The sequence below is a fragment of the Callospermophilus lateralis genome, chromosome 5 (assembly GCF_048772815.1).
Source record: "Callospermophilus lateralis isolate mCalLat2 chromosome 5, mCalLat2.hap1, whole genome shotgun sequence".
In the NCBI taxonomy this organism is placed as follows: Eukaryota; Metazoa; Chordata; class Mammalia; order Rodentia; family Sciuridae; genus Callospermophilus; species Callospermophilus lateralis.
In genome coordinates, this window is record NC_135309.1 from 148,342,042 (window position 1) to 148,356,729 (window position 14,688).

Genomic DNA, 14,688 nt, shown 5'->3' on the forward strand with positions numbered 1-14,688 from the left:
AGTCTGTGTTTCCACTATTACATGGTGTGCACCCGGTGTCTATGACCAAATTTCCCTCTTCTTATAAACACAGCAGTCACTGGACTTACCCAGTATGAACTCATCTTAGTTTAATTAAATCTGTAAAAATACTATTTCCAAATAAGGTCATGTTCTGAGGTTTGGAAGGATATGAATTTGGGGCGGACACTACTCAACTCCATACATCCACCCTAGGGATAAGATCACAAATATACAGGTGATATAGCAAGAGAACTCCAGAACAAAGGGAAATGTAAGGAATTGGAAGAGTACAAAAATGGATAAATTTTATGTGAGGATCAAATTTTTACAGTTTAGTCTCAATTGTAACAGAAGCCCAATTTAAGAGTCATTTTGTAGAAATTCCACGTATTTAATATTTTGTTAACATTTTATTAGCCATAAGAAACACCTATGTCACTGTTTATTTAAAAAAAAAAAAAAAGTCAGCACATCATTCTTTCTTTCTTCTCTCTCTCTCTCTCTCTCTTGCCCCTCATTGAAATAATAGAATCAGAAAGCCTTCCTAGTCCTTAAGGACCTAAGGACCTGTGTTGACAGAATTTCCATAGCCAGCCAGGTGGCGAAACTAATGGACTCTCAAACTCTTTATGTAATGAAAGGTGTGGCCAAGGACCCTACATTGACTCACTAAGCAAAAGTTACCTTTTCTTCATTATCATCAAATATTTATTATGCACCATGGTCTGTGGTATCATTAAGTATTAAATATATTAGAGTCTAAAAACCTCCTTTCCTAGGATGACATCAGGGAGAAGAAAAAAATGGGCACAAACATTAAAAGTAAATTTTGTAATAATTTATAATTCTGAGGTTCCTTTGAGCCATACTGTCAATTCAAGAAATGATTCTAAGACATGATTCAGGGTTAGTCTTTCTTGATCGCACTTTTCTCTCCAACTTCTTTCCACATGTGACACTTTTTCATGGTCCCCAAATCTGAACCAAATCAGCTTTAGTTCAGATTTAGTTCTGAGCTGGCCAGGAGCGAGGTCCCCTGAGAGCAAGCCTGCAGAGCCATCAGGCAGAGCAAGAGCAAGACTTCCCTTCTGAGGCTGCCACAGAAGAGACAGGCTGTTGAACATTAAGGATGGTTTTCGTACCAGTTCTGAAGGTCGATTGGCTTTCAATTGTTCTCTCATGTAACAATAAAGAATCAGTCCTAATAGGTCTTTCAAAGGCCTGGACGGTAAGGATTGGGTGGTATTTTTAAAAGGAAAAGTAAACTACCCTATTGTGCCCCCCCCCCCCCCCCCCGGGCGCTTTCAGAAATCAAACTTGGGGCCAGCGCAGCAGAAGAAACCGTCAGGGAGTTTCTGCACAGGCCCTAGTCGCGGAGCAATGCGGATCCTAGAAACACGTTCCCACACGTTTATGTTGCTCCGAACTCCAGAGGGAAGCGAGATCACTAGTTTGGACGGAGAACTTGTCTTTTCGCGGAAGATTTTCTGCTGGGGAGCCCAGAACTTGGGTCTCCGGCTTGGGATAACTAGTGGCCCAGGGGCGCACTCTGGGCCCAGACCCCACCAGTCCCGGGTTTTCGGCGGGAGGAGCGCGCGCGTGGGGCTGGAAGCCTCGGCCGCGGAGTTTTCGGTTTCCCCTTTTCCTTCTCAAGCCTCTCCCACTTCCTTTTCCCACCGGTCCCCTCCCGCCCGCTCAGTCCCGGTCCGGGGGGACGCGCCTCCCGCAGGGTCCCGTCCGCCTTCCCCCGGGACCAGAAGGAGGCGAATTCCTGCGGGTCCCAGGAGTGCCAAGAGTGAGGCGCAAGACGGGAAATTGCAAAAGTCCTCGCCCCTCTGCCCTCCCCCGCGCCTTTCCCGTAACTCCCGCCCCTCGGCGCTCGCCCCGCAGCTGATTCATAGACCGGGTGCGGGGGTGTCCCAGCAAGGCTGTCCCGCGTCCACTCCGGCGTCCGCACTGGCGCCCCCGGCGCCTCTGAGGACTCGGCCCGGCTCGTGGAGCCCGTTGCCCGCGGGGTGAGTACCCCCGATCCGCCCACTCAGCTCCGCTCCGCGCCCCCACGTAGAGCTCAGCTCCCGGGCCGCGCGCCCCGCCTCCCTCCGTGACTTGTTCGAAGGGCGAACCCCGCGCGGTGCTGGGAAGAATCCCACATCTCTGTAGCCTTTCCCGCTGGAAGTCCTACGGCACGGTCTCCTGGTTCTGTGCTCCGCGCTGCCTGGGGCCGGTGTTTGCTTGGGCTTGAGCTTCAACCTTTGCGCTAATGGTGCTCCAAGGGGTCTGAGTCTCTGGTGCGCCTACCCGGCAGGTAACACTAAAAAAGACTGTGTCCTTAGTGCAGATTGCCAGGTCACCACATTTCCCAGCCTGGTTTTGAGTTCACGTCCCATCGCCTCTTTCTAAAGTGGAAGGGAAATGTTTGAGTTAAAATTCCCTTTTGCCTCTCTTCTAACATAACTTGTGGAGTTAATTTCTGTCTCCAGCTCCTCCTGACCTTACCTCCCACCGGACAGTGCCCTATCTCTGGGAATCCGTGTCTTTCTCGCCACCAGGTCTCTTTTGAGATAGACAAGTGGGAAGCAAGACGGTCACTCACTCACGTACAGGTAGAGAAAGGAAATCCCAGTGACTGAGGTGGTGGCAGGGGCAGGCAGTAATGTACCTCTTCTCCAGCCACGTGAATGGAAGCAGTACCTTTTTATAGACGAGGAACCTTAGGTGTGGGGTCAATAACTTGTGAGGGTGCTGATATCAGAACCCAGGTCTCACAAGCCAGAGCTCTTCACCAACACTTTGTTTCTCTTATTGATAGTTCTTCTCCTGACATTCATCCACCCACCCCACCATCCATCCATCCATCCATCCATCCATCCATCCATCCATCCTCCTGTTGCATGGCACGCACAATACTAGAAACTGCCGAGAACTGCCCCTTGGTACCGGACCTGCCTTGAACAACTTGTGGAAAACTTTGAGAACAAGCTTATTACCGATTCAGGAGGACTAGAGGTGAGCCTAGACGTAGGCAAGATGGACTTGAATGTGATAACTAATTTGAACTAGGAGGAACTCTAGTGGAGAAAAGTACTCCCCAGTCTAAACTGACTTTGGAACTTGACTCAAGTTGCTTTTCACCTACTGGTTTTAGTTTCTTTGTTGGTAAATAAATAATGGTTCATTCTGTAGACCAAGTATTATATTAAATATGCGCTTTACATGTGTTTGCTCATTTAAACTTCACCAGTAAATAAATAAGGTATTAATATTATTATCCTCATTTTATCAATGAGCAAAATGAAAACCAGAGAGGTTGAGTAACTGGATTATGGCCACACAACTAGCAGGTGGCAGTGGCAGGATTGGCTTTGGAGTTTTCTCAAAACCACTATGCTGTCCCTCAAACTCTAGAAGTTTTTGGAGTGGGCCTGAGGTGTTTGGTTGTTTGTTTTTGTTTTTGATTAGTATCCTACTTTGTCTCTGTTCTGTCCTACTTTAAAGTATATTCCAAGACCCTGGACTTTGAAATCCTCAAACAGTGGCCAGGAATTCCCAAACTGAGCTGTGTCTGAGAATCATTCCTGAAAATTTTCAATCACTGCTACTTACTCAGAATCTTCAGGGGATGCACAGTTGAATATCTCTGGCAGTATTTCAGTACTGCTAGAATGCCTCCAGGGGCAGAAAGCTTACCACCTAGCATTTCATTGTTGGACAGGGCTTATTCTCAGTAGCCATTTGTCTCCTTGGGACTACAACCTGGCCCCTGTTCTGCCTCCTGTTGTCTGAGCTTTTTAGATCAAAAGCAGCTTTGAGACAAAGAGCTGGTGCGCTGGGTGTCCAGCAGGGACTTGAGCCTCTGGGGGAGGACGCTTGAGCTCTGGGTCACCTTTCCTCTTCACTTGCCTTTATCTGGATAGAAACATGTACAGCAGAATACAGAGGGGGCAGGTTTCTGTAACCCTTTGTCCTGAGAAAGGAACCAAGTCAGGAAAACTATTGTGGTTTTCAAAGAGGAACCAGTGATATTGTATTTGACAAGAGGAAGGAGCATGTTTTCCTTGTGGGAACTGGGTTGGGGCGGGTGTTGGCTCTAGTAGAAAGACTCCTGGTGAATTTCATCTCCATCACTTACAGTAACAGGGAACCTTGGCCTCCTTTCCCTGGGAGAGGAAGTCTTTCTTAGTTTTAAAATAATATGTGAAATGGAAAAAAATAGGGTATTGCAAGAGAAAGCCTCTCTAAGGAAGGCAAGCTTCCTCAGAGCTACAGAAGGAGAGTTTCTTTTCCAAGGGCTTTGTCCTTGGCTTCACCTCTTCCACCCCTCCTCATTTTTGTTCTACTGGTTTCTCAGCATCTGCTCTAGATTATATTTGGTTTGTATGTTTGTAAAGTAACAGAAGAATGACAATACATTCTCAAACAATGTGGAAGTATATGCAATGATGTCTAGGCATATCATCATCATCATCATCATCATCATCTAGGGATACCCGGCTCCACTTGGAAGAGCAGAGAGGTTAAGTTTGTCATTCTAAGATCTTTTTCCTTTCTAAAGACTTGCAGAATGTGGATAGATACATACACTTTTTCGTTTGTTTAAGCATGCAAATTTACTATTCTTAACGTAGGGCTTCCTTTTTCACTTTCCAACTCTATACATTATCTCTTTGGTTAATGGTTCCATGTATTTCAAAGAAGAAATACTATATAATTTACCCATCCCCTTTATCAATGCACATATGTGTTCTTTAAAATAATTCAGCATTATTTACTGCTTTAGGGAAGATTGTGCATCTGTCTTTGGGCTCTAGTGTTAGTACTTCTATGGACTAGAATCCCAGGAGAGCTTTAATTAATTAATTAATTAATGTTCTTTTTAGATATACATGACCCTAGAGTGTATTTTGACATACATACAAAATACAGTTAGAGTATAATGTATTCTAATTAGGACCCCGTTCTTGTGGTTGTACATGATGTGGAATTAGACTGGTCACGAGAGCTTTTCTTGAGCCCATATTTCTACTTGGCAGACACAATCCTTCAAATTGCGCCTCCTCCTGTTGTACTATTTTAAACTCAGCACATGATAATCTGTTACCCCTCATCCCTTCTAACACCAGCTGTTATCTTTTCTTTTTTATTTTTCAATCTGGTAAGAGAATGGAATCCAATACAGTACTTTAATTTGCATTTTGCTAATTATTACTATGATTTAATTATCTGTATATATTTATGGATCACTTATGAACTATAAATTAACTGTTCATGTCCTTTGATAGTTTCTATTGAGTTGGGTTTTCCTCATCCCTATTTATTGCCCAAACTCTGTACCTATCTGTTTATTAACTGCGTCTCTTGTAGATGCAAATATTTTTGTAGCATAATGATCTCTTTTTATCATTTTTTTTTACTATGGCCAACTACATATAATATTTAACATCTTAACAATTTTAAGGATATAGTTCAGTGCTGTTAAATATATTCACATTGTTGTTCACCATCCCCACCATCTATCTCTAGAACACTTTTTAGCTAGCATAACTGAAATTCTGAACCCACTAAATAATGACTCACCATTTCTCTCTTCCCCTAACCCTTGGCAAGCTCCACTCTACTTTTATATAAATTAAATAGTTATTCATCCTTTCATGATTACTTCACTTAATATCATGTCCTCCAACTTCATGTCGTAGCAAGTACCAGAATTTTTTTTCATTTTTAAGGCTGATTTCTATTCTATCATACGTATCTTTCACATTTTGCTGATTAATTCATACTATTTTTGTCTTTAACTATCTTTGTTGCACAGAAATTTTAAACACAGCAATCTCTTGATTTATGTGCTTTGTCTCGCTTAGGAAAGTCTTTGTCACTTAAAAATTAAATTATCTTATTTTCTTGTAATATCTTTATTTTTTAGCTTTTACATTAGATCTTTAAAACATCAGATTTTTTAAATAAAATGAAAGGTAAGAATGTAATTTATTTTTTCTTTAAGTTTTAGACAGTCAATCCAACACCATTTTCTTTAATAGTCCATCTTTTAACTCATTTGAAATTTGATTTTATTATAAAATAAATTCCTGTTTATACAATGGTCTGTTTCAGGACTCTATTCTGTTTCTCATATCAATATCACCCTGCTAATACTAGAGCTTTAATAATGTTTTTATGTCTAATAGTATATATTTCACACAATCTTTAAGTGGTTCTCATACATGTTCTTTGTTATATAAACTTTATAGCTAGTTTGTCAAGTTTAATAAATTTCTCCTGGACTTCCTTGGAATTTTGTTGAGTTCATAATCATTAGCAGTCTTTTCTTCCTTATTGCTCATTTTAGTATAACTCTAGGCATTGAGGAAGCAATGCCTTACAGTAAAGGGTTGGGCTTTGGTAAACGACTCACCTGGCTTCAAGTTCTGTCTTCACAGTAGATTAACTGTGTCAACATGGACAAGTTACTGTTCACCTGTTTTACCCTTGAGTTCCTCATTTATGTATGGGGATAATAAAAGAATCTCTTGCATGGGACAGTTGTGAAGATTCAACTAATAATGCCTATAAGTAGCTTAGGGAAGTAGCAGCTGGAGAATTAATCTCTGCTACATGTTAGCTGTGATCATTTTTTTTTAATTTTTATATCCTTTTATTTATTTTTATATCATTCTCTGTCATTTTTGGAGAATCGTTAAGAGTAGGAACTAGCCAATTATTTATTGTTAGTATCCTAGGAGAAAAAATATGTAATAAATCTCCAATGTAGTAGTGCTTCTCAAATTTCAGTGTACACATGAATCACTTGGGGACCTTGCTTGAATAAAGATTTTTTTGTTCATTAAGTCTGGAATGTGGCCTAGGAGGTCGCATTCTAGCAAGCTACCAGATGATATCAAAGCTACTTGTCCTTTGTCCACAATTTGTGTGTATGGTCTTTTACTACCATTTAAAATTATGCTGTTGGTGACAGTATTTCCTATTTGTAACACATGTGATTACTAGGACTTAGAAATTGCTCTCTCTAAATACCCTGGGCTAAAGAACTAAGTTATACTTGTTTCCCTTTCTTCTTTGTCTTTTTCTCCCTCCTTTCCTTCTTTCAGTCCTTTTTAAAAGTAACAGCGTTTAATGAAAGCACTAAATTATAATACCTAGTTCTATTCTTAGATAAGAAATAATTAAGGCATTTGACTATCTTTTTTAAATATTTTCTTTAGTTGTTAATTTAGTTGTCAAGCCTTTATCTTTATTTATTTATTTATGTGCGGTGCTGAGAATCAAACCCAGTGCCTCACACATGCTAGTCAAGGGTGCTACCACTGAGCCACAACCCCAGCCCCTGACTATCTTGATTATTTGAAAATGTTGATTAAAATGAAAAAAAAGGCATATAACATATATCCAATCTGAGTATAAAACCTAAAGTCATGGAAAGAAAAGCCACAATTGCAAGTGGTTTTGCAAACAGAAAAAATTAAGTAAGTTGTACAGAATACTTGGAAAAATGTAAACCAGAAAGAGTACTTGGCAAACACAGAATGAAGTTCCACTATTTGTATGGGCACCAACTTTTGAGAAGTAAATCAACAGAAACAGCTTGTGAGTAAACTTTTCCACTATTGTTGTCTTGGTCACCTCTCTTTACTTCCAATCTTCCTATTACTTTCATAGGAAAGTATTACACACACACACACACACACACACACACACACACACACACCAATTTAAAGAATGCTTTGTGTTACAGAATCACATAATTTGAAAGAGTTATTTGTAATTTCCCTCATCCTGCCCGCCTGCCCTTTCCTATCCCAGCTCTATGTTTATGGCTATGAGTAAATGTGTATGTGTTTGGGGACCCCTTGGGATCCCTCAGGTAGAGGACAGCAAGATAGAAATAGGTACACAGAGATGTATTGAGGGAAGCACTTGCGAGGGAGGGAGGGAGGGAGGGAGGGAGAGAGGGAGGAAAAGGATGCAGGCATGGGCAGAGGGAGCCTCCAGACCAGTGTGGGTCTGAGACCTGGAGATGGCCCAGGAGATGGAAGGTGGGAAGGGGTTGCTTCCGGCTGTGGTGTAGTTCTAGGAGAGTTGTGGCCAAGCCAGGCGCAGAGCCTGAACAGAGCTGCCCATTGGAGGAGTCCAAGTCTTGTGATCCCTGGCTGGGAGCAGCATAAGGGTGTGAGTGTGTGGAGGGCGGCTATCAGCTGTGCTGTTGTGTGTTCACACTCCAGCTGCACAGTTGCCGCACTTGGATTCCAGAGATGTCCCTGTGCACACACTATTCTGCAACTTGCCTTTCGCTTTATTTTGGGACATTCTTCCATGCCCACATGGATTTAGTTCATTCTTTTCAAAAATTGCATTGTTTTCCTTTGTAGAGAAGTACCATTATTATATTTTCCTTTTCCAGTTCCTTCTGAGGGACTTTTGCACTGTTTTTATTTTTTTCCCTTAAATATACACAAAGTTTTGGTGTTATCAGTGACTTCGTGATAGCTATACATATATACGCATATGTATCTATACTATCTGTAGGACAAAATTCCAGTGACAGAATTATTTCTGAATCAGAGGAAATGCACACTAAAATTTTCATAGATATGTTCATATAGACCTCTATAAAGTTGTCCTCTTTGTTCACTAATGAAGGAACATGCTTATTTCTCAGAACTCTTACCAACGAGAGGCATTAGTACTTTTTAGCTTAGCCAGATGGATACTACACAGACATTCATATTCATACAGACACACAATTGCTGTTTTAACTTTCATTTCTTTCTTAGTGGTCTTGCCTTGTTTTTCACTGTTCTTTTGGATATTGTATTTTCTTCTTTTCATCAAATACATAATCATGTATTTTACAGAGTTGTTTCCCCCGCTTTTTTTTAACTTATCTTAAGCACTCTTTGTATATTAGTGATAGTAGTTCTTTGCTAAATATAGAGAAGTTACCATTTCCAGTTATAGCACTGAAATTTTTAAATGTTTATGTAATCAGCGTAGTGCTCTTTATCTTTATGCTTCTGAGTTTCATGTCATGTCTGCCAGATTATAAAAGTGTTCATCCATGTTTTATTCTAGTACCTTTAATGTTTTTTTTTTCTTGCATGCATATCTTTATCTGGAATTTATCTTTCTGAAGAGAGTGAAGCAACAGCAGTACTGGTTTAAATTGACATTAACTGGATATTGAATGTGGAGGGTCTCTTAATGTTATCTGATCCTCATGCCCATACTATGAAGTAGGTTCTTTTATTCTCATTTACAGAAAATAAAATTTAAATCCTAGAGAAGTTAAATAACATGGATTCAGGAATACATATATTAAGTGCCAGAGTTTTTTGACCCTAGTTTTTGACCTAGTTAGCATGACCCATGTACTTAACTATTACACCTTCATTTCTTCCATAAATGTCCAGGTTATTGTTCCCATGTCATTTGGGAGAATAATATATCTTTCTCAAATTATTTGAAATATTACCTTTAGCATATACTAAATTCCTACATATTTGTTTCATCAAGACTGCTCCTTAGATTTGGGTTTTCTGTTTCTTTATTCGGCTTCAGTCACCACTTAGACACTCAGCTTTAAACCTAGCTGATGTCACAAATTCCAGAAATCTTTAACTCAACATTGTTGTAAGAAAAATCATTTGTGGGGGCTGGGGTTGTGGCTCAGTTGTAGAACACTTGCTTCACATGTGTGAGGCACTGGGTTCAATTCTCAGCACAACATATAAATAATGAATAAAATAAAGTCCATCAACAACTAAAAAAAATTTTTTTAGAAAATCAGTTGTGAATGAGGTAATTCAATCCCATAAATCAGGATATACTTTATAAACCTGGTAGAAGCACTTATCATTTATCCACTGGATGGGTTCAAGGTGGGGAGGGGAGAAGCACTTGAACTCTGTGGGTGGAAGTCCTGGTGGTGGAGCTTGGAAGAGGAAGGAATTGGACTGAAACTTTGTAGCTAATCAAACCTGTGCTGTAATGATGGAGGCCGCTTCAAAGGGATTCCCTGGTGCAAATGTAGTGCTATTTAAAAATAAATGAAGGTAACTGAATGTGAGAATGATAGGGAACCGCCAAGATGTGGCAAGCAGCTCTTTGTACAGAGCTCTTGTTATTGATTCCAAGAAAAACTGGAAAAATTCTTAATATGATTTTGGTTTTTAACAATTTGTTGAGGCTTTTTTCCATGGCCTACAATATGATCTCTCCTGGAGAGTGTTCAGTGTGCCGTGGAGAAAAGAGAACTCTTTCACATGTGCACACACCCAGGCACGTGCCCTCCATGAACAGTTTCTTTTTTAAAATAGCATTTGCATGTGACGTCATCAGGTCACCCAGCCAGTTTTGAAGAATTTGGCAACACACCCAAGTTCTTGGGAAGCAACTGACTGTTAATCACACTGCACCACATGGGGATTATTTGTGATGGGGCAATGCCCCGGGATTAAATGTCTCAGTTGTGGCAGAACAAGAAGTGCTGGTGAGGAAGCGCAGACTCACACTCTCTTTAAAAGTTTTAGTCACTTGGAGAATTTACATGGAGGGACATTCATGGGCATCTTCCCTGAGAACGAGATTTGGCAAAGAGACAAGATTTGAGTAGGAAGTTCTACAAAAAGAATAGGCTGCATTTCTTATCTTTCCTTCCTGTTTTGCCTCCCTGACCCCAGAAAAGGAATGTCTGTGAAATACTATGAATTAAGCAATATTTGGCAAGAGGAGAAGTGGAGAGGCCTGGAAAGCAATCTGTTTTCATGACAATAGGGTTGAAACCATGCAAGAGAGAAGATGAGAAAATGGAAATCAATTTACATTCATTTTCCAGCTATTTCCTGGTTGGCACCTGTGTTCTGAGACTGACAGATGGTGGGGCAGAAGATCCAGGCCTGTCCACCACTGGCTCATCATCTTTTGGGGAACGATGGAGAGCTGAGAAACAGGGAGAGACAAAGTTTTAGGGAAGGGACCAAGTAGCACCACTGAGGCAGGAAATAGTTTGGACTTGCTTCTGAAGTCTGCTGCTTCTCACTTCCCTGACTTGGTTTGTTTCACTGGAAATTGGAAGTGGTGGTGCTCTCATTGATAGTTGCAGACGGAGCAAGCCTACTGGATGGATGAGAGGGCTGGGTGGCCTTTTCTGTGTTGCCACAGGGCTGTGGAGGAAAACCAGCCTGAGTTTGGTGTGCCCTGAGCAGCAATGAGAACAGGAGACAGTGGGCAGCAGCCAGCAGCATCTGGCAGCCCCACAGGTTGGTACTTGCCCACCAGCCCATTCAAACACACAGCCCTCATCCTTAAAAAAAAAAAATTATGATTATTTTATTTTTTGCAGTGCTGAGGATAAAACCCAAGGCCTCACATGTGCTGGGCAGGAGCTCTACCATTGAGTCACAGCCCCAGCCATAAACCCTCATCCTTGAGTGTGCAGAAAAGCCTGGCTTAAGCCTAGATTTTTATTTTGATGGACATGGTGTGTGGGTAGGTGCCTGCGCGCACGAGTGCATGTGCACTTGCACACGTGTGGGTTAGTGTGAGTTGTGGAGGGGCCCAGAGTATTGGTTTGAACTTTTTTTCTATGTTTATCCCATCTTGATAATCTAGTCTTGTGGCTTTAAAAACAATACATATGTCCCAAGGATATCTGAATTATATGCTGGCCAGGAATTCCTCTTCAGAGTATATATCAGACTGGCTACTTGCTGTCTTCCCTTGGCGATAAGAAAATCATGTCAAACTCATGTCATAAATTGAGTTCTTACTGTAGACCACCCAGCCTGTTCCTCCCGCAGCCTTCTGCCTCTACACCAATGGTGATTCCATTCTTCAAGGGCTCGAGCTGAAATACTCAGAGCCATTCATGGTGTCTCATTGCTCACCACCTCATGTCTTGTCAGCTCTATCCTTGAACCTCTTCCAAATCCCACAACCCCCACTGACCCCACCCAGCCCAGGCTCTCCCATTCTCACCTGGACTCTATCTGTGATGACCCAGCTTCTCTTCCTCCTTCCACTCTTGCCCCTTCTCTCTCCTCTTTTCAGGATTTTCTTCTGTGTCAGCCCAGGTTACACTTCTGCTGAAAATCCTGCAGTGGTTCCCATGTTCCTGAGTTAAAGCCCAAGGTGTGCCTGTGCTGAGCCTGCCCCCTCTCCTCTCTACTTGCCTAGCCACACTGACTCTTTGAATCTGTCACGCACTGTCCCACCTTGGGGTCTCTGCACAATTGCTTCATCACCTGCCGGTTTTCACTGCATTTATTCAGGGTCCCATGTGGACACTGGTGGCACACTGAGAACAGGATGGCTTGAGCAGGATTTACTATAAACTATTTACAGTTGGGCTGTTCCCTAACTTGGAAGCAACTGGCTGGAGCCATTAGTGTCTCACATAGCCTCAGCCCCTGGGCTATCCGGACAACTGTCCCTGTGGTAATTCCAAAAGAGGGCTTCATGGTATCTCTAGGATGTTCTTCTAGTTGTCACCTCCACATTCTGCAAGTTTTGAGGGACTCGATGGATCTTGCCAGGTTTTCAGAGAGCAGCTAGGACTCTAATTCCTGCTACCTGTGTTCCTTAGGTGCTCTGGGGCCTGAAACATTGAAAATGGCAGTTGACCAGTCAAATTGTTGGAAATAATACAGTTTTCCTGGTTATCTGCAGGGAACACATTCCAGGACTCCCAGGGATACCCCTGAACTAGTGATAGTACCAAACTCTGTATCTACAGTGTTTTCATATACTGTGTGTACATATCTGTTATTGCAGGGTGACTAGCACCCCACCAGGGTAAGTTCCTTCTCAGAAGATGTGAACCGCCTGAGAAATGAAAAGTCTGAAATAATTAGTAAGAAATAGAGACAGAGCCAGAAATCAGATAGAAAGGGGAGCACCTGATAGGTCCTCCAGTCCTGATAGGAGTTGGAAATGGACAACTTAAAAATGGCCCTGATTCTTTATTTAATGGGGAGTAAGTACATCAAAGGCAGGGGTAAGGTTTCAGTGGGAGGAGTCTTGGCTTGGTGCTTGCTTGGTGCTTGCTTCTCCGTGTGGCAGAGGTCTTGCAATAAACAGGTTGATTGGCATTTTGGCAAGCCATATCCGTCTCCAAGAGGCTGTGTGGCTCCAGCAGGTCACCCCATCTCCCTTGCTGTGTTGAACTTGTGATGGAGCTAGGTCAGAAGCCAAATGAACCAAGTGTTCTGCTGGGATTTCCCCATACCAGACTTTCCTGCCTAATGGCTTCAATATGTTTTAGTTCACACGCAGTTCACATATGGGTCATGGGTGGCCTCTGGCAACCCACGAGAAACTTTAATTTGTATATTAAAACTTGTAAGACATTAACACCAGCAATAATGGAACAGAACAACTGTAACACAAACCATAATCAAAGGTAAAGAATAGAGTTACCTTAGATTAGGTAGAGGGAAGTAAAGGGAGGGGAGGGGAGGAGACATTGGCATAGGAAGGATAGTACAATGAAACAGATATCATTACTGTTTGTATACATGTGACTACATGACCAATGTGATTCTACAACATGTACACTCAAAAAAATGAGAAATTATATCCCATCTATGTATATCAAAGTGCATAAATGCATTCTACTGTCATGTATAACTAATTAAAACATATAAAAAATTTTTAAAAGGTATTTAAAACATAAATTATTTATTTCTGGGATTTTCCATTTCATGTCTTCATACCATGGTTGACTGTGGGTGACTAAAACTCAGGGATGAGAAACTGCACATAAGGGGGACTACTGTGGGTACTTTGTTCATGGGCAGTGTCCACTGCATCACAGGTGCCACCTGCCCAGTGCATGTCAGGATGGATGATAGAGAGAGCAGGGAAAGTGAGTGGCTGCTGCAGCCAGCCTGGATTCACAGCCCAATGGGTATGAGAGAGAGAGGGCATGGTGCAATGAACAAGACTACCCCGAAGATTCCTAGACTCTCCTATGACACCCAAACCACAGTCATCCATGAATACTCATATTACACAGGTCTTACATGACAACTTTTATTCATTAATATCTGCTTACCTTTAAATGGTAGGTGGCTTCTGAATTGTACTGTTGAGCATTTCTGCTCCTATAACTGGTTTAATTTTGGTGACATGTGAGGTATTTGATTTAATGGGGAAAGTTCAAGCTTTGGGAAATATTTAAAATAATACTTTCATAAAGAGAACATCTGGCAATGTGCACCTCACCCTCCGAATCATTTGCTTTTAAAAGCATGAGCTGCGATTTCCTCCCACTGTGGCCCCTGCGCTCCTCAGATGGTGTGTATGTGAGGAGGATGGGACAGTGGGATGGGAGAGAGGTGAAAATGAACTGCTCAATGGGTTCCAGGTTCTTTACTCTGAGCATTTACCTTTGCTTTCCCCTTGATTTTGAGCAGAAATTATGTCCTCCTGAATTGATCTGGACTCTGACTTTGATATTTGTTTATACCAGGAACTATTCAAAATTTTAAGTAGAGATTTGGGGGAGGTACGAATTGATGTATTTGCCAAAATTAAAAGGTAGCAGGAGGTAGTGCTAAAGGAACATGAGCAAGCCCTGTTCTTTACAGGTCTTTGCTACTGTGTCAGATGGACTCACCCCTAAGAGGTTTGATCACTTTGGGGTAATTTGTTGGTGTGGTTTACCCTATTTCC

The 14,688-nt window shown here is 41.8% G+C and overlaps 1 protein-coding gene across 4 annotated transcripts in view; it reads left to right on the forward strand.

The window, feature by feature from the left end:
- Positions 1-1,736: 1,736 nt before the first annotated feature.
- Positions 1,737-14,688, forward strand: part of Osmr (oncostatin M receptor) — a 63,203-nt gene continuing 50,251 nt past the window's right edge. For all 4 annotated transcript variants that reach the window (XM_076857396.2, XM_076857397.2, XM_076857398.2 and 1 more), the window contains exon 1: positions 1,737-2,018. The gene's annotated coding sequence lies outside the window, so the exon portion shown is untranslated. The remainder of the gene's footprint in view (positions 2,019-14,688) is intronic.